The 26,195-nt window shown below is 37.4% G+C and overlaps 1 pseudogene; it reads right to left on the reverse strand.

Annotated features, from left to right (window-relative positions):
* Window positions 1-12,328: 12,328 nt before the first annotated feature.
* LOC102411254 lies at window positions 12,329-25,959 on the reverse strand (annotated as a pseudogene).
* Window positions 25,960-26,195: the final 236 nt, after the last annotated feature.

Consider the following 26,195-nt stretch of genomic DNA (forward strand, 5'->3'; position numbering starts at 1 on the left):
GCCAGGATGTGATCTATCCTGGAGAATGTTCTGTGTGCACTTGAGAGAAAGCTGAAATTCATTGTTTGGAGATAAAATGTCCTATAGATATTAATTAGGTCTAACTGGCCCATTGCATCATTTAAAGTTTGTGTTTCCTTGTTAATTTTCTGTTTAGTTTATCTATCCATAGGTGTGAGTGGGGTATTATACTAATCTCACTATTATTGTGTTACTGTTAATTTCCCCTATCATACTTGTCAGCATTTGCCTTACATATTGTGGTGCTCCTATATTGGGTGTATATATATTTATAATTGTTATATATTCTTCTTGGATTGATCCTTTGATCATTATGTAGTGTCCTCCTTTGTCTCTTTTCACGACCTTTATTTCAAAGTCTATTTTATCTTATATGAGTATTGTTGCTCCTGCTTTCTTTTGGTCTCCATTTGTGTAAAATATCATTTTCCAGCCCTTCACTTTCAGTCTGTATGTGTCTCTTGTTTTGAGGTGGGTCTCTTGTAGACAGCATATGTAGGGGTCTTGTTTTTGTATCCATTCAGCCAGTCTTTGTCTTTTGGTTGGGGCATTCAACCCATTTACATTTAAGGTAATTATTGATAAGTATGATCCTGTTGCCATTTACTTTGTTGTATTGGGTTTGAGTTTATAAACCCTTTCTGTGTTCCCTGTCTAGAGAAGGTCCTTTAGCATTTGTTGGAGAGCTGGTTTGGTTGTGCTGAATTCTCTCAGCTTTTGCTTTCCTGTAAAACTTTTGATTTCTCCTTTATATTCAAATGTGATCCTTGCTGGGAACAGTAATAGGGGTTGTAGGTTTTTCTCTTTCTTTACTTTAAGTATGTCCTGCCATTCCCTTCTAGCCTGAAAAGTTTCTATTGAAAGATCAGCTGTTATTCTTATGGGAGTCCCCTTGTGTGTTATTTGTTGCTTTTCTCTTGCTGCTTTTAATATTTGCTCTTTGTGCTTGAGCTTCGTTAGCTTGATTAATATGTGTCTTATGGTGTTTTGCCTTGGATTTATCCTATCTGGGACCTTCGGGGTTTCTTGGATTGGGTGGCCATTTCCTTCCCCATTTTAGGGAAGTTTTCAACTATTATTTCCTCAAGAATTTTCTCATGGCCTTTCTTTTTGTCTTCTTCTTCTGGGACTCCTATGATTCAAATGTTGGGGCATTTAACATTTTCCCAGAGGTCTCTGAAGTTGTCCTAATTTCTTTTAATTTTTTTTTCTTTTTTCCTCTCTGCTTCATTTATTTCCACCATTCTATCTTCCACCTCACTTATCCTATCTTCTGCCTCTGTTATTCTACTGTTGATTCATTCCAGTGTGCTTTTGATCTCAGTTATTGCATTATTCATTATATATTGACTCTTTTTTATTTCTTCTAGGTCCTTGTTAAACATATCTTGCATCTTCTCAATCCTTGTCTCTAGTCTATTTATCTGTAACTCCATTTTGTTTTCAAGATTTTGGATCATCTTTACTAACATTATTCTGAATTCTTTTTCAGGTAGATTCCCTATCTCCTCCTCTTTTATTTGGTTTGGTGGGCATTTATCATGTTCCTTTACCTGCTGAATATTTCTTTGCCTTTTCATTTTGTTTCAATTGCTCTGTTTCGGGTGGCCTTTCTGTGTGCTAGAAGTTTGTGGTTCCTCTTTATTGTGGAGGTTGCTCCATGTCTGTGGGGTTGGACTAGTGGCTTGTCAAGGTTTCTTGGTTAGGGAAGCTTGTGTCAGTGTTCTGGTGAGTGGGTCTGGATCTCTTCTCTCTGGTTTCACTTTGGACAGCCTGTATTTAATGCTCAGGGCTATGTTCTTGCATTGCTAGAGAATTAGCACGGTATGTCTTGCTCTGGAACTTGTTGACTCTTGGGTGGAGCTTGGTTTCAGGGTAGGTATGGAGGCTTTTGGATGAGTTCTTGTCAATTAATGTTCCCTGGAGTCAGGAGTTTTCTGGGGTTCTCAAATTTTGGATTTAAGCCTCCTGCCTCTGGCTTTCAGTCTTATTCTTATAGTAGCCTCAAGACGTCTCCATACATACAGCACCAATGATAAAACATCTAGGTTAATGGTAAAAAGATTCTCCACAGTGAGGAACACCCAGAGGTTCACAGAGTTACATGGAGAAGAGAGAGGGAGGAGGGAGATAGAGGTGACCAGGAGGAGAAGGGTCAGTGAAAAGGGGAGAAACCAATCTAGCCAGTAATTATTCCTTAACTGTTCTCCACAGCCTGGAACACCCAGAGAGATTCACAAAGTTAAGCAGAGAAGATAAGGGGGAGGGAGGAGATAGAGGTGACCTAGGGGAGAAAAGGGAGAGTCAAAAGGGGAGACAGCAATCAAGCCAGTAATCACACCCCTATGTAAAAATGGGTACTGAAGATTAGATTCTTAAAGGTACAAAATTGATAACAAATACAAAAAAGCAAAGGTTAAAAATCTACAGTAGAGATAAGACTGTAAAAAATACAATATTAAAAATACAAAACAAAATCGATCACAAAAATTATAAGAAATATATATGTGAAATTTGCTTTAATAAGTGTCTTTTTTACAAAGTAATAGTAGGTTATAAAAATGAAAATTTAAGGAGTAATAAAGCACTTAAAAAATGATAATAGTAAAAATGTATCTAGGAATTTCTCTGGAGTTGTTGAGGGCACTGTGGGGTCAGTTCAGTCAGATAGTTCCTTGTTCCAGTTTGTACTTTTTCTCAAGGTCTATAGGCCCCTTCCAATGCTTAGTTAATGGTAACTACAGGGTTTTAATCTGTTGAACCTGTCACTTTCAGAGTGGATCCCTCTTCTTTGTTTATTTTGGCTTCTTCTGCCTGCAAGTCTCTTCAGTGTCTAATTTCTATCCTGACACAAGGGGGCAGAGGAACACTGCAAACAAATATCACTGGTGTGTGTAGGGAGTGCTCACAGTATATGGACCACACTGGGTTTGCCCCAGCTCACGTGTGTGCTTTCCCAGTCTACACTGCTCAGGCTCCAGGTTGCTCTGAAGGGGAACTATCCAAAGTGGGCCCTGGGTTGCATGCACTTTCCATGTCTAAGATGCTCAGGTTCAGGGTCTTGAGTACTCCACAAAGGCACAGACTCGGTTGGGCCTGTGTGTTGTGCCCTTCCCAGTTCTGAGGAGCTATATTTATTAGGATATCTCTCTGACATTACCTATGACACAAGTGGTATCTTAGCTTCTACAATTATCTATTGGACTTCTGGGTAAAGAACTCATCTGTCAGTGCAGGAGAGATATGTCTGGAGAAGTATCGGAGAAGGCAATGGCACCCCACTCCAGTACTCTTGCCTGGAAAATCCCATGGACGGAGGAGCCTGGTAGGCTGCAGTCCATGGGGTCACTTCCAGTCGGACATGACTGAGCGACTTCACTTTCACTTTTCACTTTCATGCATTGGAGAAGGAAATGGCAACCCACTCCAGTGTTCCTGCCTGGAGAATCCCAGGGACGGGGGAGCCTGGTGGGCTGCCGTCTGTGGGGTCGCACAGAGTCGGACACGACTGAAGTGACTTAGCAGTAGCAGCAGCAGCCTATAACCCCAAATACAAAACAAATACTTATGAGCCCCTACTGTCACAAGTAAATGATTAAATAAACAAATGTGGAAGAAGATATGAATTTTCCCCACAGAAGAATTCCAAATAAATGATGTAGATCTTACCCTGCAGGAGGCAGAGTTTAATTCTTCCTACTTCTTGAGTGTGGCTGAACTTAATGATTTGCTTTTTAAGAATTGAGTATGGAAAAATGGAGGAAAACATAACTTTACCATGGAGACATTTGAAAAAACTACTTCGACTAAATGAATAAGATTAACATCATCACTTATGAGTTATGTTGATAGTACTGTATCCCCTGATGTGTGAGGACATTTCACCTGTAACATTTCTTTCCCAAGCCCTTCATGCAGACTGATTATGAGAAAACAAAAGGTAAATTCAAATTGAAGGACATTCTATAAAATACTTAACTAGGACTCCTCAAAACTGTCAAGGTCATGAAAAACAAAGACTAAAAAACTATCTGTTGGAGGAGGTTATCAAGAAGATGCAACAACTGGTTTCACCTGCAAGCTGGGTCCTGACTATTGACCAGGAGGCTTCTCATCCCATCACTGTCTTTGGAATATTCTTTCCAGTTGCCTTCTGTGTTCCCAGAAGCTTCCACAAGGATATAGTCTTAAAGCCTTTTAAGATTCTGGCTGGCAGATGCAGAAATCTACTTGTCTTGAAGCCCAAAACAAGGCTCAAAAATTAAGTTTCCTTGCTTATTAAACCTGCTACCTACCAATCTGGAGTGGTGAGCCTATTTCTTTGATCTCTCCCTGCCCTCCATTTAAGGGGCAGGTTCCAGATTACAAGACGTTCCTGAGGTTTTGAACACTATGAAAGACCAGAGGAGACCAAGGAACCATGGCAATTAAACACAATATGGTATCCTGGATTAGATCTTGGAATGGAAAAAGGACATTATTGGAAAAACAGTGAAAGCTGAATAAAATCTGAAGTTTAGTTAATAGTAATATACTAATGTTGGTTTCTTAGTTTTTAAAAATGTATCATGGTTCTATAAAATCAACAATGAGAAAATGGGGGAGAGGTATATAGGCTTTCTTTGTACTATCTTTGCAAATTTTCTGAAAATCTAAAATTATTTCATAGTAAAAAGTTTACTTTAAAAAATGGGGAGCAAAAAAGGAGAATACACACAAAAAGATTTAAATATTTTCAATAACCATACTTTGGTGGCAGTATATTATTCTGGAAATGATTTCTAAGGAATGTGGGATAAAGCAGATGAACAATTATACTATATTATAACTATGTCATTTCCAGTGTACACAAGAACTAGGAATCTCAATGTGAAGAAAAGGAGATAGAGATGTAAAGGAAAACATTGATAAATGTCCCAAAGCCCAGGCTTTGAATTGAAAATTTCAGTATGACCTCAGGAGTTATTTTATCGAAGATTTAAACTCATTAGTGATAATAGGCATTACTTCCTATTTACAATTTCAATTGAAAGTGTTTCAGTGATTTATTAATTGTGATCATCATTTCTGTTACAGTTGGTAATTAAGCCTTTATTTGATTAACAAATTTTCATTTATTATTTTCCTTAGATTTATATAAATTAAGGACCAGTTATTAACTTTTATGATGCCTTCTTAAAATCTGATTATCTTATTTGGTTCCTGTCTTAATTTTTTTATAGAATAAGTTGTGTTGATATATATGCTAGTATTGAGTCATTATGGCATGCCTAAAAGAAAATCTGCTTGGTCAAATGATATCATTCTTTTGATGTATCATTCTCTTGCTTCTTAAAATGAACTAGGAGATTTTTATTGTCTTTATATCACTTGGAATAATTTCAAAACTACTGAAATTAACTAACTAGATAAAATCCATGCTACTATAAATCCATCTAGTCATTGTATCTTCTCTAATTCTGTATTATTAATTTCCTATATTTCTTCATCTTTACAAATTGAGGGAGGGTCCATTTTCCTTTGTACCTATTTTGCCCACACCTTCAATGTTGTAAATATTTTGCCCTTTTAGGCATATACTAGTCACTTATAATTAATATTTCCCATGTTCTTTTTCATTACTAAAATTGTTAGAAAGTTGTTATTTTTTTATCCTATGTACCAAGGTGGTAGTTATTTGTCATGTGTGTGTAAGAGGGTGTATGTGTTAGTCATTCAGTCTTATCTGACTCTCCGTGACTTCATGGACTGTAGCCTGCCAGGCTCCTCTGCCCATGGAAATCTCTAGGCAAAAATACTGGTATGGGTAGCCATTCCCTTTTCCAGGGGCTCTTCCCAACCCAGGGATCAAACACAGGTCTCCTGAATTGAAGGTAGATTCTGTACCATCTGAGCCACCAGAGAAGTCCCATTATTTGTCACCAGTTCAGTTCAGTTCAGTGGCTCAGTCATGTCCAACTCTTTGCAACCCCATGAATCGCAGCACACCAGGGCTCCCTGTCCATCACCATCTCCTGGAGTTCACTCAAACTCACGTCCATCGAGTCAGTCATCAAAAATTACTAGTTTTTTTTTTTTTAATAGTAGGGTATCTATTTTAAATGTTTCTATTTGGTTGGTTATATATTTTAAATGTTTTGATACAAATAAGTTCATTTGTATAATTTTTTTAAACATTCCTCATGTAAGCAATATCATGTGACATTTGTCTTTTTCTAACTTACTTCACTTAGTATGATAATCTCCAAATCCATCCCTGTAGCTTCAAGTGGTATTATTTCATCCTTTTTAAAGGCTAAGTGATATTTCATTGTAAACATGTACCACTTCTTTACCCATTCCTTTGTCAATGGCCACGTAGGTTACTTCCATGTCCTGGCTATTGTAAATAGTACTGTAATGATATTGGCACATGTATCCTATTTAACCATGGTTTTCTCCAGATATATGCCCAAGAGTGGGATTGTGGGATCATACAGTAGCTCTATTTTTAGCTTTTTAAGGAACCAAAATGTTATACACACACACATCTGCCGAGGTCCAGCCCCGGCTGATCCAGGGTATTTGAAGCTGGGATGGCGTCGGCGACTTACTTAAATATTAATTAGAGATATAAGGAGTAATAGAATGAGGATAACTCAGCAGGAAAATTCAGTGGAGAAAAGAGGCTAAGTAGCTTGGTTTACACGGGAGACCAATAAAACTTCAAGACAAGAAGCTTGCACCACTTACGTAGGCCGCAGGCGTCCTTCCGTTCTCCTGAAGGAGAGGAGACACTGAGGCCTCCCCGGTCGGATCTTAGAAGCCCAGGCATAATTAGTAAGCATGGCGGGCTCTGCGCTCCAGATGGAGACTCAGCCAGAGTTTGAGAGAGAGAGAGACATGGGCAGACCAGTCTTTCGAGGAACTGATCCCAATTCTTTATTTTCCAGGGTCTGTTTTTATACACTGAGGTGTTATACAAAAGTCACGCAGGGACAGCAGTCCTGACTTTTATTAAAGTCAGGTGCTTCATACAAATGTATACAGAGGTCTTAGGGGTGTGACATCATCTTCTGGCCAGGGGGCCTGCTGACAATTTATGACCCTCTTCCTTGTGACAGCGGTCAGTCAACCAGGACACTTATTTCTCCAGGGGTGATTATTCTTAAAAAAGACTCCACCCAAATAAAGTTACATTCCTATAGGGTGAGGATGTAGTGGGTTTTAGTTAAGGAAAGAATTTACTTAGCCTAAGTCCTAACATGATTTATATCAAAGGTTAATACTTATTTCTTCTATATATTCATTAATGTGTGTAAGGGCAGGGGATGTGGAGACTTAGCAGCGAACATTGGCTCAACAAATGAAAAACCCCTCACCAACACAATTTCTAATCAGCCCACTATACTTATACTAATAGTTTTCTAACTTCTCTAAAGCACCTGTTTTAGAAGGTTTAAAGCATCCCGGGCCTCTCACCGTTGGGAGGCTGTGAGCAATCACATGTGGCCGGACAAGCCTGTCAGGCAGACTAGAGAATCTTCAGAGGAGATTATAGGCTAAAATACTCTTGTCACGCCCAGGAGTTTTTATTAACTGGAGCTCTAAGTTAACTCCTTCTCCGAAAGAGGTGGTGGGGGACAGCCCCTTGTAAAGTCAGAGGTGTAGGTGAGAGCACAAATAAGTAAAGTAGGCAGGCTCTGGTTATGGGGGTAGATGCTCGAGGATTTCCAGGGGGGCTCCTGAGGCTCGATCCCGCCTTTGCGTATGTCGAGCCTCCTTCCTCATGACCTTTGCCACGGGCGGAGTGCCTCCCACCGGCTCCCCGCACACATCCAAATATATATAAATTTACAGAATTACTATGACACCAGCACTTTTGTTAAACATTCCTCTTAGCCTCTGTGGAAATATTTTGCACACATATTTTATGAAAGAAATAATGTCCAAGAATTCACATTAATGCTTCCCAAGTGGCTCAGTGGTAGCTTGCCAATGCAGGAGACCCGATTCTATCCCTGGGTCAGGAAGATCCCCTGGAGAAGGAAACGGCAACCCACTCCAGTATTCTTGCCTGGAGAATTCTATGGACAGAGGATTCTGGAGGGATACAGTCCGTGGGGGTCACAAAGAGTCGGACATGACTGAGCACATACTCGTTCACATTAATGGAAAAGGGTAGAATGATAAACAGCCCAAAGGTGGTAGAATATAAAATCATATACATTTGACCCTGCCCCACATGCCATACTTTGTGATAACAGGAAGGACAACATACATCCACCAATACGTTTTTGAAGTGAGGCAATAGCTCAGGACTTGAGTCGGAAGACTGCTTTATGAACTACCAGCTGCAGGAAGATTAGTGAACAGGATGATTCCCCAAGAGGCAAACAAAGCAAAAAGAACTGTCATACAATTGCAAGCAAATTTCCTCATTTTTGTTGTTATTTAGTCTCTAAGTTGTGTCCAAGTCTTTTGTGACCCCATGAACTGCAGCCTGTCAGGCTCCTCTGTCCATGGGATTTCCTCATTGAGTTCACATAAAAGCTGAAGATAATATCACACTGACAGCAGTTGATTTGAATGCTTCTCATTCATAAATGGGCTTCCCAGGTGGCAACTAGCGGTGAGGGTTGGGGTGTGGGGGTGGGGGTCAATACCTGGGTCCAGGAAGATTCCCTGGAGGAGGAAATGGCAACCCACAACCCATTCCAGTATTATTACCTGGAGAAACCCCACGGATAGAGGAGCCTGGCAGGCTGCAGTCAGGGGTCGCATAGATTCGGACACGTCTAAAGCACCTTAGCACACACGCACACATTCATAAATAGACTGGAATGTAGCAAAATGCTCTGGCCTTATAATTACCATAGTAGGCTGAAAAAACGACGCCTCACCAGGCTCCCCAGCAGCGGTACAGGCCAGGGGAACCACGATGACCTCATCACACGGGAGTCGTGGCACGCATGCTGGACGGTGCCACGCTGCTCAAAGAGATCCACGAAGGTCCTGCGCAGGCAGCATGGTGCTATGGAGGCAGGGCTAAGACCAGGCCCATCCACCTGGGCCTCTGGAGTCCAGAGCCCACCGTGGGGGCATTGTCAAGTTAAAATGAGTTTATTAGGGTGGGCTCCCATCCTATATGATTTGTATTCTTATGAAAAGGAGAAAATTTGAATAGACAAATGTATACAGGGAGACTAGCATGTGATGATTGGATTTGTGCTGCCTCAAAGCAAGGAACTACCAGAGACTAGGACAGAGGCTTGGGAAAACACAGCTAGAGAAAAGAATTAAAAGCTTGGAAATTTTAGATATTGTGGTATGGGATCCAATCAGGTCTTCCCTTATACTGCCAATAAAGCAATTACAAAAGATTACTTTTGCTTCAGTTCAGTTCAGTTCAGTTCAGTCGCTCAGTCGTGTCCAACTATTTGCGACCCCATGAATCACAGCACGCCAGGCCTCCCTGTCCATCACCAACTCCCGGACTTCACTCAGACTCATGTCCATCGAGTCAGTGATGCCATCCAGCCATCTCATCCTCTGTCATCCCATTCTCCTCCTGCCCCCAATCCCTCCCAGCATCAGAGTCTTTTCCAATCAGTCAACTCTTCACATGACGTGGCCAAAGTACTGGAGTTTCAGCTTTAGCATCATTCCTTCCAAAGAAATCCCAGGGCTGATCTCCTTCAGAATGGACTGGTTGGATCTCCTTGCAGTCCAAGGGACTCTCAAAAGTCTTCTCCTTAGATGTTTCCAAACTTAAGAGGAAGCCAGATGCCCACTGTTAGAGATTGCAGTGGAAGTCTATCCAGGCTCTTTTCAAAGGTCTCTTCCAGAAATGTTCTGAGACCAAATTCACAAAATAAATAAATGAGGATTGACTGGGCTACCTTAGCATACATCTATCCACAGTTTTAAGTAGGAAAAAAAAGGAAGGAAAGGAATAAAAAAAAGTGATTTCCTGCTCAGTGGAGTATAAGGTTTTTCAGGAATCAAAACCTAAACTCCATGAGCTTTTCTCTAGCTGTTGGCCACCCTTCCTGTCCAAGGATGTAAAGCTATATGCTAGTGAGACTCACACTAACACTCATAAGATTGAAAGAATCTTTTGTTAAGAATTACTTTAAAAAATATTCAGACTGTGGAACAACCAACAAAGTATTTTTTTCTGGCAAGCTGCAGTTTTTATGGTTTGCTTACGCATCAGTTATTGTTGCAGAATATGCTTTCATAATGAAGAGATTTCCAAGAGGGTTTTTTTTTTCCTGATAAGAACTAGTAGCCAATATTCTACATGATGACAACTGGAAGGAGATTCATTATTATTAAAAAAGAAATACTTTTACAAAAACTTTTAAAATATATATTAAAAGAGTTTAAAGGAAATTAAATCAAAACTGTGAAAGTATAAGTTGTTATATTGTCAAGTTTCTATGTAGAGTGTATAAACGACAATGCAAAAAAATAACTGATTCCAATGACTTTTGTTTTCATTTGTGACAGTCATGGGGTTATTTTTCATCCTTTAAGTGCTAAAATTGAGCTGAAGAAAAATGGCTCTTTGCTCATAGTTAATTTCTTTCTACATTTGAAAAATGTGTGTGGTTTGTGGACTGTCATTTTTTTTTTTCACTGTCTAATTGGGTTTTATTGTTTAGCTCATTGTCCTTATTACATACACAGGGAATTCTTCACTAACAACATTTTCAAGGCATGGTGACATTTTCGTTTGTTCTGAATATCTGTTAGTGCTTTTCTGCATTCACTCATTCACATAAGCTTACCTATAAACAAAGTGGCTATTTTTAAAGCACTATGGGCACGAATATTTGCCATCTGAAATATGTAGGTTTGCCACAATGTCTGTTCTCAACTGAAGAAGTTAGACATCTCAGTTCCTTTTGGGTCAGCTGGGTTTAGATTTTCTTGCCACTCCCCAACAACACACACACAATTTCTTACTACATTTTCAACTTCTTGATTCAACTGATTAAGCATAATACCCAAGATTCATATTTCATATCATTGTACTATAGATTTGTTTTTACAACAATAAGTATTCTGTTTTATGATTCCACTCAACAAAATGCTTGCAGATATGATTTATTATTTGGCTATTTTGAGATGATATATTTGATGGGTTTTTTTGAAAAACCTTTTTCACTTCACTTTCAGATGGGCTATATTGGTGAGTGCATATTTAGACGTGATTGAGTTATAATAAATTATAATGTTGATCTGTTGCTGTTTGAAAACTACAAATTGGCTGAAAATGTCGGGGGAAAAAGTCTTCCTAAAAAATATGCAAATCCTAATCCCTATGAATGTTACCAGGTATGGGGGGGAAAAAAAAAACAAAACAGAGTATTTGTAAATGTAATTAAGGATCTTGAGCTAGGAGGATTATCCTGAGTTATTGGGGTGGACTCTAAATGCAAAAACATGTATTTTTTCTGAGAGGAAGGCTGAGGAGAAGACCATATAAAGATGGAGAAGAGAGAAGTTTGAAGATGCTGACCTTTGAGATTAAAGTGACTTGTCTACAGCAAGGAACACTGGCAGCCACAGATCAAAGAGTCAAGGAGGCCTGACTAGAGCCTCAAAGGTTGCATGGCTCTTGTCAGAACCTGGATTTTGGTCCAATGATACTAATTTTGGACTTTAGCTGTCTAGAACCTTGAGAGAGTAAATTTCTATTGTTTTAAGCTACCAAACTTACAATAATTTGGTGCAGTAGCTACAGGAAACTGATACAATTACCTTGCAATTTTTTTTCGTCTTCCCACTTGCTACTGCAATTTTTGTGCCTGTCTGGAAACTATCTTCTCTAATTGCTGGTAACCATCTTATTTCTCAAATTTAATAAGCACTTGTCCCTTTAGAACCAACATACTTACAATAAAGTATAAGTGAAGGGAAAATTGGAGAAGTGAATAGCAACCCACTCCAATATTCTTGCCTGCAGAATTACATGGACAGAGGAGCTTTGTGGGCTGTCCAAGGATGTAAAACAGTCCACTGGCTTGCAAAGAGTTGAACACTACTGAGCAACTAACACTCACACACTACTGAGTGACATACACACACACACACACACACACACAAAGGGAAAATAGACGTGATTATATACTTTTTTTATATGCAAGTTCTGTGAGTCAGAAAAATTGATAACCTATTCAAGGACATACAGGTAATGTTGTAAGATTCAAATCTAGATTTAGACAACACAAAGATATTATTCTTTGCACTACAGTTACAAAATATCAAAAATTACAACCCAATAAGTGAAGACCACACATGTTTTATATAAATGTATTTATAAATTCTTATCCAGCCAACTAACATACATTATCCCTTATTCTGAGACCTAGATTTAAATACAGCGATGTCATAAATGATAAAGCTCCATGGATTGCATCCTGAATATGGTCATGAGCAACTTGAACTCCAACATTTTGAAGTCTTGAAACATATATAAGTCCATCATCTCTCAGGACATCATATTCATAGGTCAGAATATAGGTTGATGGCAAATTCTGTAACTGGGACTCATTGGCCAACAAGGGTGATAATCTGATATACATAAGTGCTGGTGATGAATAACTAGATCTTCCAAGAATTGGTTTAGTATAAATATGGCCCTCCTACTTCTTGGGTAAGAGAGTACTCCAGTTAACAAACTTGAACAAATGTCTTAATTCCAGAGGCATATGTTGATTTCTTCTCATTGCCTGGGGAAATGCTTCATCCTTGGTTAAATACACACTCACAAGTTTTATGGGTATGTCTCTTGTCAGAACTATACCATGTTCACTTTCTCAGTGAGATGGTAAATAAGAATCAATGAACTGTAAGAAAGGGTAAAGCAAAGCTTGTATCTTGATTTTATGTTTTATTTCAAGATCATTTTGCACCTGAAAAAAAAAATGATAGTATCTTGTAATGCAAAGACTTCTGAAACACCAGGAGGAGGAAATTTAATTTTAATAATTTATGCAATCTTGAGATAAACAAGTCTATGTAAATTGATGGATGTTAAAATTCTTTTCACAATACTTATGTCTTTCAGTGATATGAAAAAAAAGTGTCAAACTTATTTCAACAGTAAAGTTTTAAAAATTTTCATGTTGTGGGTGAGACTGATAGAGATACAAACGTCCAGTTATAAAATAAATGTCTCGTACATAATGTATAATATGATGACTATAGCTAATAATACTATGTTGTATATTTAAACATTGATAAGCTAGTAAGTCTTGAAAAGCCTCATCACAAGAAGAAAGTTCTAAATATGTGTGGTGATGGATATTAACTAGATTTATTGTGGTGGTCTTTTTGTTTTATATATACATATGTATATAATTTTTATATTGTACACATGTAACTGATATACTGTTATATGTCAATTACTCTCAATATAAATTTTTCTAAAGTCATATGGCAGAAGGTGAGGCACTATTGGTCTATACCCAAGAGAAACTGGGGAAACTGGAGCTGCAGCCTCAGTGAGCTTCTCAATCTGAGATGGTGACAAAAGGATCAGCAACCTGGCTCCATTACCACAGTAACAGCACAAACTATTGCTTAGATTTGTGTTAGCAAATTGATGTCTTATAATCAGTTGAGTTAGTACATAAAGTGAGTTCAACACAGAGGGCAATGGGGGAAATAAAGAATGAGAGGGAGAGATAGAGAGGAGAAAGGAAGGTACATACATTTATGGTGTTTTTGTCAAAAATCACCAATAGAAATTACCTAAGTAAGATATTCCTATGGAAAATTGACAGTATATATAAGTTTTTAAAAATTCTTGGCTGAAAGTAACCTAAGTGAATAGAAGAAATCAATGTAACTATTAAAATAATCTTATTTCATTTAAAAATTAAAGATAAATATTTATATATTTAAAATAAATATTAAAAAATTATAAAATATTCTTAAAATTTAACATAATGTTATTTGGCTAATAAGAAAAGTTCCCAACATCATGCCATACATTTTTAAGAAATATACCAATGTATAAGTACAAAGACAAAAAATGAACAGGTAAGCCAATCAATAGGTAACTTAGCTTGTGAAAAAATAGTAATGTGTTTGTGAAACAAAGGAATAAATTTATGAAAAACATCTTGATGATATTCACACAGTTTTACATGCAAGGGAAAGATGTGGAATAATTGACAAGGATTTTCCTTTCCCGAGGTAGTGGGTATCCTGAGGTCTCATCTGTGACCCTGCAGACTATCATAGAGAACCTCAAGATAATGTCCAAGGGACAACTGTCTCAGCTGAAGTGTCGCATCTGAGACAGTGGCATCTGGACAAATGAAAAAGCCTGCTACTGCTCCAGGTAAAAGCTCAGGAATGAAGGACATATCTCTTGGTCAACCTCTCACCACAGTGGCTAGCTGAACCTAATGGAGGGAATACAGTGAAATTCAAGAGGACCATCAGAAAGGGAAATGCACCTCCACAATGCATGCTCAGGGTGCTAGACATTTCACAAGTATATAATAAAAATGAGCCAAGATAAAGCCCCCTGACAGAAACTCCTCTAGATCCAAAGCTCTCCCAAGTACCCTCAGGAAGATGATCTAATGAGAAAAGGTCCACTATCTACAACTCACCCTCAGTGTCCCACATTTAAGAGACAGGAACCACATGCCCAGGGATGAGGCAAAAAGGAATCTACCAACTCTCTTATCTAGCTCTAACCTTCCTTTCTGTACTGTTGCATGAAATAAATCACTTTCCTATGCATGTGCAACTGTTTGCCACCCCTACATCCCTATTGTGCCCCCTCTTGCCATTTAAACCTTTTTCCTGTCTCTCTCCTGTCCTTCAAAGCTCCTTTCAAAGTCAACCATTTTCTTTTATTTTATTTTTTAACTTTACAATATTTTCAAGATATTGGGAGAGCACCTTCTAATTAGATCCTTCACATTTGGCAATTCTGCCATATTCTCAATATCTGTGTTATCAGTCTGCTGTAAACGTTTCAGATATTTTCTACACATTTTCTATATACTTATAACCGTATATATGTGATAGATGGGGAAACAGTGTAAACAGTAGCTGACTTTATTTTTTGGGGCTCCACAATCACTGCAGATAGTGATTGCAGCCATAAAATTAAAAGACGCTTACTCCTTGGAAGGAAAGTTATGATCAACCTAGACAGCATATTAAAAAGCAGAGACATTACTTTGTCCACAAAGGTCCATCTAGTCAAGGCTATGGTTTTTCCAGTAGTCATGTATGGATGTGAGAGTTGGACTATAAAGAAAGCTGAGCGCCAAAGAATTGATGCTTTTGAACTGTGATGTTGGAGAAGACTCTTGAGAGTCTCTTGCACTGCAAGGAGATCCAACCAGTCCATCCTAAAGGAGATCAGTCCTGGGTGTTCATTGGAAGGACTGATGCTGAAGCTGAAACTCCAATACTTTGGCCAGCTGATACAAAGAACTGACTCATTTGAAAAGACTCTGATGCTGGGAAAGGTTGAGGGCAGGAGGAGAAGAGGACAATAGAGGATGAGATGGTTGGATGGCATCACCGACTCAATGGACATGGGTTTGGGTAGACTCCAGCAGTTGGTGATGGACAGGGAGGCCTGGCGTGCTGTGGTTCATGGGATCGCAAAGAGTTGGACATGATTGAGTGACTGAACTGAACTGAATCCTCATTAAAATCACCCTCAACATAATCATACAAGAACAGGAATCTAAAATTCTGTGGCATTGAAACAGCTATAGTTGATTCAACTCTTACGAGGCAAACGCATGTTAGTGACAAATCAATTCTATCATAATTGTGAATATCGTTTCCATGGATGAGGAAGAAAACAATCCAAATTTGAGACAAAAAAAATTATGATGGTTAAATATCTGGTGTCAGTATGGAGCAAAACAATTTTCTTACCTGCCAAGCTGACCCTATGGACTGTTGCTCACCAGGCTCCTTTGTCCATGCGATTCTCCAGGCAAGAATACTGGAGTGGGTTGCCATGCCCTTCTTCAGGGGATCTTCCCAATGCAGGGTTCAAACCCACATCTCCTGCAATGGCAGGTGGGTTCTTTACCACTAGCGCCTCCTGGGACGTCCCATCTGTTACTTTAGAGTAAGGCAATTTTGCCGTCACAGTTAAACAGCTTTCAAATGTTAAAAGATAATAATTTCCAAGCCTTTTAAATGTCAAACTTAACTTGCTGTATTGATATAGGTGTTTTGGTTTTATAGACCTGAGGAAGTTAGCCAATCTTTTATTTAATCTGGCACTCTTATTAAGATAAAGTTTTTCCTGAGACCAGGATGGATATCCCAAGAAAAGTTGCTTTCCCTGGACATATGTTCCACTTGATGAATTTAGGGAGAGAAGGAGATTCTGCTAATTCACCCAAAAGAGAAGAATTGAGGAATCTGTCTGTCTTAGTAGAGAGTTACTCAGTTCAAGGTTAACAATTGATGACAGACACCATCCAGTGGCTTATGCAATTCATCTGGATTTGATCAGCACAGATGAATAGTAGCTCCCAGAGCAATGGTGATACAGTATTCATGGAAGAGGACAAATGTTTCTGCTTTCAATGGATTTCAGGTAATCTGTGCAACACTGAGATGTTCGGACTACATGGAAATAAGCAAACAAAAATGGCAGTAACAAGGTTGCTACAAGTCAGTCAATAGAGTGTCCTCATTAATTACAGTTTCTGATTAATATTTACTATTAAGACTTTTTGTAAAGAAAATCTTAAAAATATTTTTAAAGATGTGTCAAATATATAAGATCATATGTTGCCATAAAAATATTATTATAAGTCAGATTACCACCTTATGACAAATGATCCAAATTAGTAGGAATAGTATATTTAGAAAAGACAAACTATAAACTTTAATAAATACAGATATCTTATATCACAGTTTCCTTTTAAAATTACCTATATTGAAGTACATAGTTTTTAAAAGTTGATCAGAGGGAACTTAATGATTACCTCAAAATATCAAATTAATTTATATTATTTTCTAAAATTAAAAAGATATTTATGATCCTAAATAAATAAAAAATAATGCATAGATTAAAAATGGATTAAATGGTTATTTAATTGGATTTAAATGCTGATTATATTTAAAAATATTTGTTCCTCTTAAAGAATAAGTGACTATGTTCAGAAGAGTTTCCTTGACTATATTGACCATCCAGATCTTTGTGACAGGCAAGCAACATTACTGATTTTAGAACACATTATGTAAAAAAAAAATATTGAAATTATAGTAGTAGTCATTGTCTTTTAATTATGGTAATATAATTGAAAAATGGAAAAGTTCCACAAAATAAAGTTATGTAAGACTCTATTTGCCCTCCTAACCCAGGTAAACATCTTTTTATATTGTAATTTTATATGAAACCATGAGTCATCTTTTTGTATACCTATAAAAAAGACAAATCTAATATTCTTTCTTGAGGTCTTCTCAGGGTATACAACAATATTGATCTCTCAGTGGTGTATTCTTATTGAAAATGAGTTTTTCAGGCCATAAATATGTAACGTATTATTAAACACAGGATCATGACATTTTGAAAAAAAAAAAAAAGATTTATAATATATTACAAAGTAGGAGTTCATTCTGATGACCCAGATCAAGAATAATCCTAGAACAAGTAAAACTTTTTGATTAAAATATCTCTTATAGAAAGCTTAGCAAACCATGAAGATGAGTAACTTGAAGTATAGTCATAAAAATAAACAGGAAAGGGTAAAGGAAATTATCTTTTTATGTTATTTAACCATACTGAGTTCTGATGCACTATTTTCAGCTGTAGCAATCTCTTTGGACAGATAGAAAGTTAAAGAGATACTATCTTCTTGAATAATTAATAAGACTACAATAATTTCAAATTTTAATTCACTGAACTACAAACTTTACTGAGAATTGCATTACTGAGCATTGCCTCAAAAGTGACTTTGTTAGTATTTAGGATTGCCCTGCCAGAAAGCTATAAGGCAGGTCTTCACATCTTTGTAAGTCTCCAGGAGTACACCTAATTGTCATTTCAAAAGCTCCCTTCACTTACAAAACCAAGCAAATATTATAATGTAGAAGCAGAAATTGTAAGTGTGGCAAGATGTTGCCTGATCATTATTGGGTAATTGCTGGACAGTTTTCAAAATCTCTACAGCCATAAAACTAGTTTTAGGTAAGATTCAAGATCAGATTGCCATATGACTTGATATAGCAATTGGGATAATAATCTCAAAGAAGATACAGTCCTCAACTTTCATTCTCTACCACACTTCACACTCCACCTCAGCAAGATCCTTTTTTCAAATACAAATCAGTTCAGATTGGAAGAGATCTCAAGAATCAACAGGTTTAATGATTTGCAAACTTTCTTTTGGGCAATGAAATTGTCTTTTTTCCCCCTAAGGCAATTTATATAGAACTGTATACATGAAGGGGATTAAAGTGAAGCATCTTTGGTTGAAAGGAAGCGTAGGGTGCACAGCCAAAGAAGAAGCTTTGCTATCATCCTTACCAATCTGGCTCCACATCTAGGGGTTTGTGGTGTGTGTATGTGATGTTACATATTGGCTTACACATATAGGCTTGTGTTTATGGATATGTACATATATATATATTTGCATGTGTCTGTGTATATATAAAATATAAACATGTGTGTACATATATTTGCATGTGTCTATGTGTATATAAAATATAAACATATGTATGTATATATAATCTTCCTCTAAGCGGTCCAACCCTGAGTATTTTATTTTCAAACTGAAGAAGAAAAACTTTTTCTTTTAAAGGAGTTGGATTTCTTCCCCAATGATTTAATGGGGCCAATATAACATTTATATCAAAACCTGACACAGAGTTTTTAATAAGTAGAAATAAATTCCTCAAAACCCACAGATTTTTAATTTTAGCAGGTGAAAACCAAAAATACATGAACATTTTAATTCACCATAACCCAGTGAGGCTTGTGCTTGGAATGCAAGCATAATTTAGGATGATTTAGGAGAATGACATTAAAACATGTATAATATCATATAAGAAACGAATCGCCAGTCCAGGTTCGATGCAGGATACAGGAAGCTTGGGGCTGGTGCACTGGTGCACTGGGATGACCCAGAGGGATGGTATGGGGAGGGAGGTGGGAGGGGGGGTCAGGATGGGGAACATGTGTACACCCGTGGCGGATGCATGTTGATGTATGGCAAAACCAATACAATATTGTAAAGTAAAAAAAATAAATAAATAAAATTGAAAGATGACTAATACAATATTGTAAAGTTTAAAAATAAAATAAATTTTAAATAAATAAAAATTAAAAAAAATAAAACACAGAATGGAACAAAAAAAAAAAAGAAAGATGAAAAAAAAAATCTGAAAGTCAACTGACATAATCCAACACGTTGAAAGAATAAAGAAGAAAAGTCACACTGTGATTTCAATAGTTGCATTATAAACATTTGGCAAATTCGGTAACCATTTATGCAAAAAACTATCAGCAAACGGGGAATAGAAGGGACTTTCAATATAACAAAAGCCAGCTATGAAAACTCTTCAGTTTTTTTTAGTGAAGCATTGAACAATGTTCTCCTAAGATCCAGAGCAAGATAATTGTAATCAATATTCCTGGAAGCCCTAGCCAGTACACTAATTAAGAGGGAAAATCAAAGCATAAAGACTGGAAAAGAGGAATTAAAACTCTCTCCAGAGAGTTTCTGTCTCTGGTTACAGAAGTTATGATTGTTTTTGTAAAAAATCCTGCTGCTGCTGCTGCTAAGTCACTTCAGGAGTGTCCAACTCTGTTGTGACCCCATAGACGGCAGCCCACCAGGCTCCCCTATCCCTGGGATTCTCCCTCCAGGCAAGAACACTGGAGTGAGTTGCCATTTCCTCTTCCAATGCATGAAACTGAAAAGTGAAAGTGAAGTCATTCAGTTGTGTCCGACTCTTAGCGACCCCATGGACTTCAGCCCACCAGGCTCCTCCATCCATGGGATTTTCCAGGCAAGAGTACTGGAGTGGGGTGCCATTGCCTTCTCTGAGAAAATCCTAGGAAATGTAAAAAAAAAAGAAGAAGAATTTATGAGTGAAACTTTCAAGGATATGATTGTGAAGGCCAAAGTAAAAATGAAATATATTCTTGTACACTCTCAATGAACATTTGAAAATTTTTATTTTAGATTAAGTTCCAAAATAAGTCAGGGATAAATTCAAGAAAAGATTTGCAAGACTTCAGCATTGAAAAAATAATATATTATTTAGGAAGTTGAAGAGGACCTTATGCATTAGTTGAAAGTCTCAATAATGGTAAGATAACATTCCTCCCCTAAATTTATAGGTTTAATGCAATGCCAATCAAAATCCTATTAGTCGTTCTTTCTTAGAAGTTGACAAAATATCCTATTATTTTGATGGAAAAGACATGGAACACAAGAAACAATTGTGAAGATAAGAACAAAGCTGAAGTCAGCATGGTATTAGCATAAGGATAAAATATATAGATCAATGGAACAGAAGAGAGAAGTCAGAAATAGTCAAGTTATGGTCTTTATTTTAGACTCAAGCATCACTGTAATCTAATGAGAAAGGATAGTCTTTTCAGTGAATACTGCTGGAGGAACAGGGTGTCTGCATGGGGGAAAAAATGAGCTTTGAACTCCACTTCCCAATAAAAGACAAAGGTGTACCTGTTGAGTCACTGCCACTGCTAAGGTGCCCCCAGAACTGTCTCCTAAAATACCAATTTGGATAGGATCCACTCCATATTTTGTAAGAATTTTATCCTGAAGAAAAAACTTGACTGCAGTGATGCTATCTTGAAATGGAGCAGGAAAGTGGTGTTGAGGGGCTGGCTAATCTATAGCTTTAAAACAAAACAATTTTATTTAAACAATTTTTTAAAGTACCATTTATGGCTCTATCTGTGAATGTAGCTTTCAAACACCAAATGGATGCAATTTAACACCATGTTCTCTTGTTTAATCTTCCAAATACCAAAACTGAGTTCTCTACTAACTTCTTATATGAATGACTCAAAATTGACGTTAAAGTTTTCAACCTTGTATCTGAGGTCCATGGATGGCATTGCCCAGGAGAAGTATGGAGAGTGTTAAAACTTTCGAGAATATAAACATGAATTTTAGCCCAAGTATATTTTGGATTGGAAATGCTCTATAGCTCATGTCATATTCTCAATGTAACTAGCAATCTAAGCATTAAAAATAAAAAAGCATATGAATTTTTGAAGGCAGTAGATCTAAGAGCATACTCTAGGCAAATGTTCAATTTTTTCAAAGCAATTAGATAAAAATTATACAGACTGGCAATGCACATACCTCATTATGAATAACGCCCAGGAATTGATTCTAAATAATTTTTTTGAAATATAAATAGTATTTAGATATGCTAGAGAGCTTGCTTGTTTCTGGTATTGATAAATTCATTTGCAAGGTAAACTATCTCACCATCCCTTTAATGGATACAAATGGATTTTCCCCCAACATGTGTGGACCAGTAAAAACAGGAGAGTACTTCTGTTAACCTGTTCTCAGGGCTAACTTTTTCTTTGCATTCTTCAGAAAGCTAAAATTAGTAAGTATTTGTACTTAACATTAAATATTGGTGAGATAATTCTTAAATGTTTATTATAATTTGTATTTAGAAAATCCTAAACAAAGTATAATTTAAACATAGGTATGTACCAAAAGATGTTGGTTTCTAGTTTAAATACAGTACATTTAAGCTTTTAGAGCAAAAAACAACAAAAATCATAAGGATCTGATAGACAATATAAGCAAAGCACAAAAATATCACTGTATTAAAACAGATTTAAAATCAATGATTTAGATTACTCCAAAAGCTATGGAGGTAGAAAGAATATCCTAATATTATAAGTTAGAAGTATCCCTGAAAATAGAAGTTCTTCCTTGTTCTATATGTAACCATAACAACAAGGACAGAAATCACTGCTTAGATGACCCATTTTTTATCTCAGTTTTCTCTCTAAACTTTCATAGCTTCCAACTGAAAAACCACTGCCACCAACTACAAATGTCACAATGATACCACTATGTCATCTAAGAACTGTTGGATTGGAAGTCTCTAAGGATGATTTTGTTACTATAAAAAGGGGAAAAGGGAAGAGGGGGAAGAATTCCTCCTGGGAATGTTGGCTTCAGATATCCAGACTATGATATCTGGATATCCAGATATCCAGACTATTTCCAGCATGAGTAAGAAAATATGGGCCTGTCCTAAGATATTCTGGTATGCCCTTGCAAAATACAGAATGCAAAATCACTTTTCCAAAGAGTGGCTTAAAATTCTCAGCTATTCCCAAATTTTGCCTCCTCTATTACTTCCAAACAAGAATTACTATAAGTTAAAACATTTTATTATTAGTCTTAATACAGCATACTATCCCCAGTGTGTAATAGTTTATTAATTTCTTCCTATCTGGCTGGATTACTTGGGGCATAATTAAAACCTTATATAACCTAAATTTTATGTGTCTAGAGCAATAGTATTTTCTAAAAATGCTCACCCTGGGATGTCACTCAGAAATTCTCACAATCACAGAAAAGTAATGAGACACTAGATCCTCTTGAGGAATGATCTATGTTGCAATGGGGATGAATAAAATAAATTTTTTTTTACATTCTATTTGAGGCATAACTGACTTGATTTGTAAATCACATCTCTACTGGATAAAGGCAAAAATCACAGTGACAAAAAAAAAAAAAAAAAAAAAAAAAACCCATTCTCTTACTCCACTCCCACAACCAAGCTTGCTTGCCATCCATCTGTTCAGGAAGTCAAAAGTCTTATGCTCTGAAATAAAGAAGTTAGTGTCAAAGTACTCCCTGTAATTAAAAAGCAAGAGAAATGATTATAAGTATGACCTTGGAAAGAAATGTGACTTGTCAGTGTCACATAGAAACATTTATTTCCTTTTCCTGTTTCTATGCAGAGGGACCTGAATCACCATGACACACTCTGCAGTAATGTCTTCCAGGAGTCAAAAGATGATTTTGTTAATTGGTGTTCTGTGAAAGAGAAGCTAGGTTCAACTTCAACCCTCTCTAATTTTCTCATGCCATCTGCTGTCTGTACACAATGATCCCCCCCCAAAACCTTCAGTGGCTTGTTGTGTTTTCTTCTGCTCTACTCATCAAAGTAGCAAGTTTCATATGGGTTAGTCTTAACTTGAGTGACATGTATACCTCAATGCACATTCTCCAAAGCTTTCTTTAGAAATAATGGTTATGTATTAACTTCAATATATTTGAATTTTGTGTTAATATTTCAACTGGTTAATATTTCAGGGGATAAAGAAAGGGATAGATGTATTGACTCTCTAAAACCACAACACTGAATAATATGGTTCCTCCAAATCTCCATATTCTTTGATTATGAAATGCTCCAATACATTATGAAATGGTCCAATAACCTTGGAAATGCTTTTGAAATGGTCCAATAACCTTGATATTTAAGACAGAATGTAATGAAAAGCAACTACATTTTGAGAGAGGTTCTTGGAAGTCAGTGTATGGACTTAGATGGACATGTTCATTTTGTCATGTTTGGCACACAAGCCATCAGCTCTCCCTCCAGTGGACACACACACACACACACACACCTTTCTTCCCAGTTAACCCCAACTCCAGTTTGTTAGCACCTGGTCACAATACTTTGGCAAAACTGTGACATTTGCTATGTACTTACCACAAATCCTAGAAATCCAAAGAATTCTCAAATCATAATCAAATTTCAAACTTTTGTAAGGTGTTCTGAGCATATGAACAAAACTTCAAAGTAAAAGCAAGAATACACAGAAGAACTATACAAAAAAGATTTTCACAACCCAGATAATCTTCACAACCCACCTAGAGTCAGACATCCTGGAATGCAAAGTCAAATGGGCCTTAGGAAGGAAGCATCACTATGAACAAAGCTAAGGGAAGTGATGGAATTCCAGTTAAGCTATTTCAAATCCTGAAAGATGATACTGTGAAAGTGCTGCACTCAATATGTCAGCAAACTTGGAAAACTCAGCAGTGGCCACAGGACTGGAAAAGGTAAATTTTCATTCCAAACCCAAAGAAAGGCAATGCCAGAGAATGTTCAAAACCGCACAATTACACTCCTCTCAGTTCAGTTCAGTACAGTTCAGTTCAGCTGCTCAGTCGTGTCCAAATATTTGCGACCCCATGAATCGCAGCACGCCAGGCCTCCCTGTCCATCACCAACTCCCGGAGTCACCCAAACTCATGTGCATCGAGTTGGTGATGCCATCCAGCCATCTCATCCTCTGTCGCCCCCTTCTCCTCCTGCCCCCAATCCCTCCCAGCATCAGGGTCTTTTCCAATGAGTCAACGCATCTCACATGCTAGCAAAGTAATGCTTAAAATTCTCCAAGCCAGGCTTCAACAGTACGTGACCATGAACTTCCAAATGTTCAAGCTGGATTTAGAAAAGACAAAGGAACCAGAGATCAAATTGCCAACATCTGCTGGATCATCTAAAAGCAAGAGAGTTCCAGAAAAACTTCTACTTTATTGACTATGCCAAAGCCTTTGACTGTGTGGATCACAATTAACTGTGGAAAATTCTGAAAGAGATGGGAATACCAGACCACCTGACCTGCCTCTTGAGAAATCTGTATGCAGGTCAGGAAGCAACAGTTAGAACTGGACATGGAACAACAGACTGGTTCCAAATAGGAAAAGAAGTACATCAAGGCTGTATATTGTCACCCTGTTTATTTAACTTCTATGCAGAGTACATCATGAGAAATGCTGGGCTGGAGGAAGCACAAGATGGAATCAAAGTTGCTGGGAGAAATATCAATAACCTCAGATATGCAGATGACACCACCCTTATGGCAGAAAGTGAAGAGGAACTCAAAGAGCCTCTTGATGAAAGTGAAAGAGGAGAGTGAAAAAGTTGGCTTAAAGCTCAACATTCAGAAAACAAAGATCATGGCATCCAGTCCCATCACTTCATGGCAAATAGATGGGGAAACAGTAGAACAGTGGCAGACTATTTTTCTGGGCTCCAAAATCACTGCAGATGGTGACTGCAGTCATAAAATAAGAAGATGCGTACTCCTTAGAAGAAAAGTTATGACCAACCTAGACAGCATATTAAAAAGCAGAGACATTACTTTGCCAACAAAGGTCCATCTAGTCAAGGCTATGGTTTTTCCAGTGGTCAGGTGTGGATGTGAGAGTTGGACTATAAAGAAATTGAGTACCAAAGAATTGATGCTTTTGAACTGTGGTGTTGGAGAAGACTCTTGAGAGTCTCTTGCACTGCAAGGAGATCCAACCAGTCCATCCTAAAGGAAATCAGTACTGAATGTTCACTGGAAGGTCTGATGCTGAAACTGAAACTCCAATACTTCGGCCACCAGATGCCAAGAATTGACTCATTTGAAAAGACCCTGATGCTGGGAAAGATTGAAGGTGAGAGGAGAAGGGGACGACAGAGGATAAGATGGTTGGATGGCATCACTGACTCAATAGACATGAGTGAGTAAACTCCGGGAGTTGGTGATGGACAAGGAGGTCTGGTGTGCTGCAGTCCTTGGGGTCACAAAGAGTTGGACACAAATGAGCTAACTGAACTGAACTGAATCCTGTTATCTTAATGTAAATTTGGGAGTGGGTCTGGTAAAATTTTTACAATCTTGACCCATTCTTTTGATTTATTGTAATAACTAAATTTAAAAAGTGTATAGCTCTCTTGCTAAAGACTAGTGAATGGGGCATTGTCTGCCCCCTTCTGATGTCTGTGTCAGAAGCTTTCTCCATCCCTTCTCACTGTGATAAAGCTTCTGCCGCACGAGACCCCTGAGTGTTCAAGTCTGTTCTCTAGTCCTGAAGCTAAATCTTCTTTTTCAGAGATTGCAAATCCAACATCGTTCACCATAAGCTATCAATAATATTCCTTTTCCCAGTCTCTTCACAGTGCCAAGATTAAATTTTTTTCCATGAAAACTGAATCATAAGTAGCAGAACAAATGTAGTCTGAGAACGTTTTCAGGTAATGTGATCATCTTAAGAACAGGAGGCTAATTTTCATTTAAATATTATAGCACCAGTAGAAACCTGTTTTGCAATAGACAGACTCTGACACAGATATCTAATTCATTACTTATTTGCATG

This window comes from Bubalus bubalis, chromosome 1, assembly GCF_019923935.1.
Source record: "Bubalus bubalis isolate 160015118507 breed Murrah chromosome 1, NDDB_SH_1, whole genome shotgun sequence".
Taxonomy (NCBI): domain Eukaryota; kingdom Metazoa; phylum Chordata; class Mammalia; order Artiodactyla; family Bovidae; genus Bubalus; species Bubalus bubalis.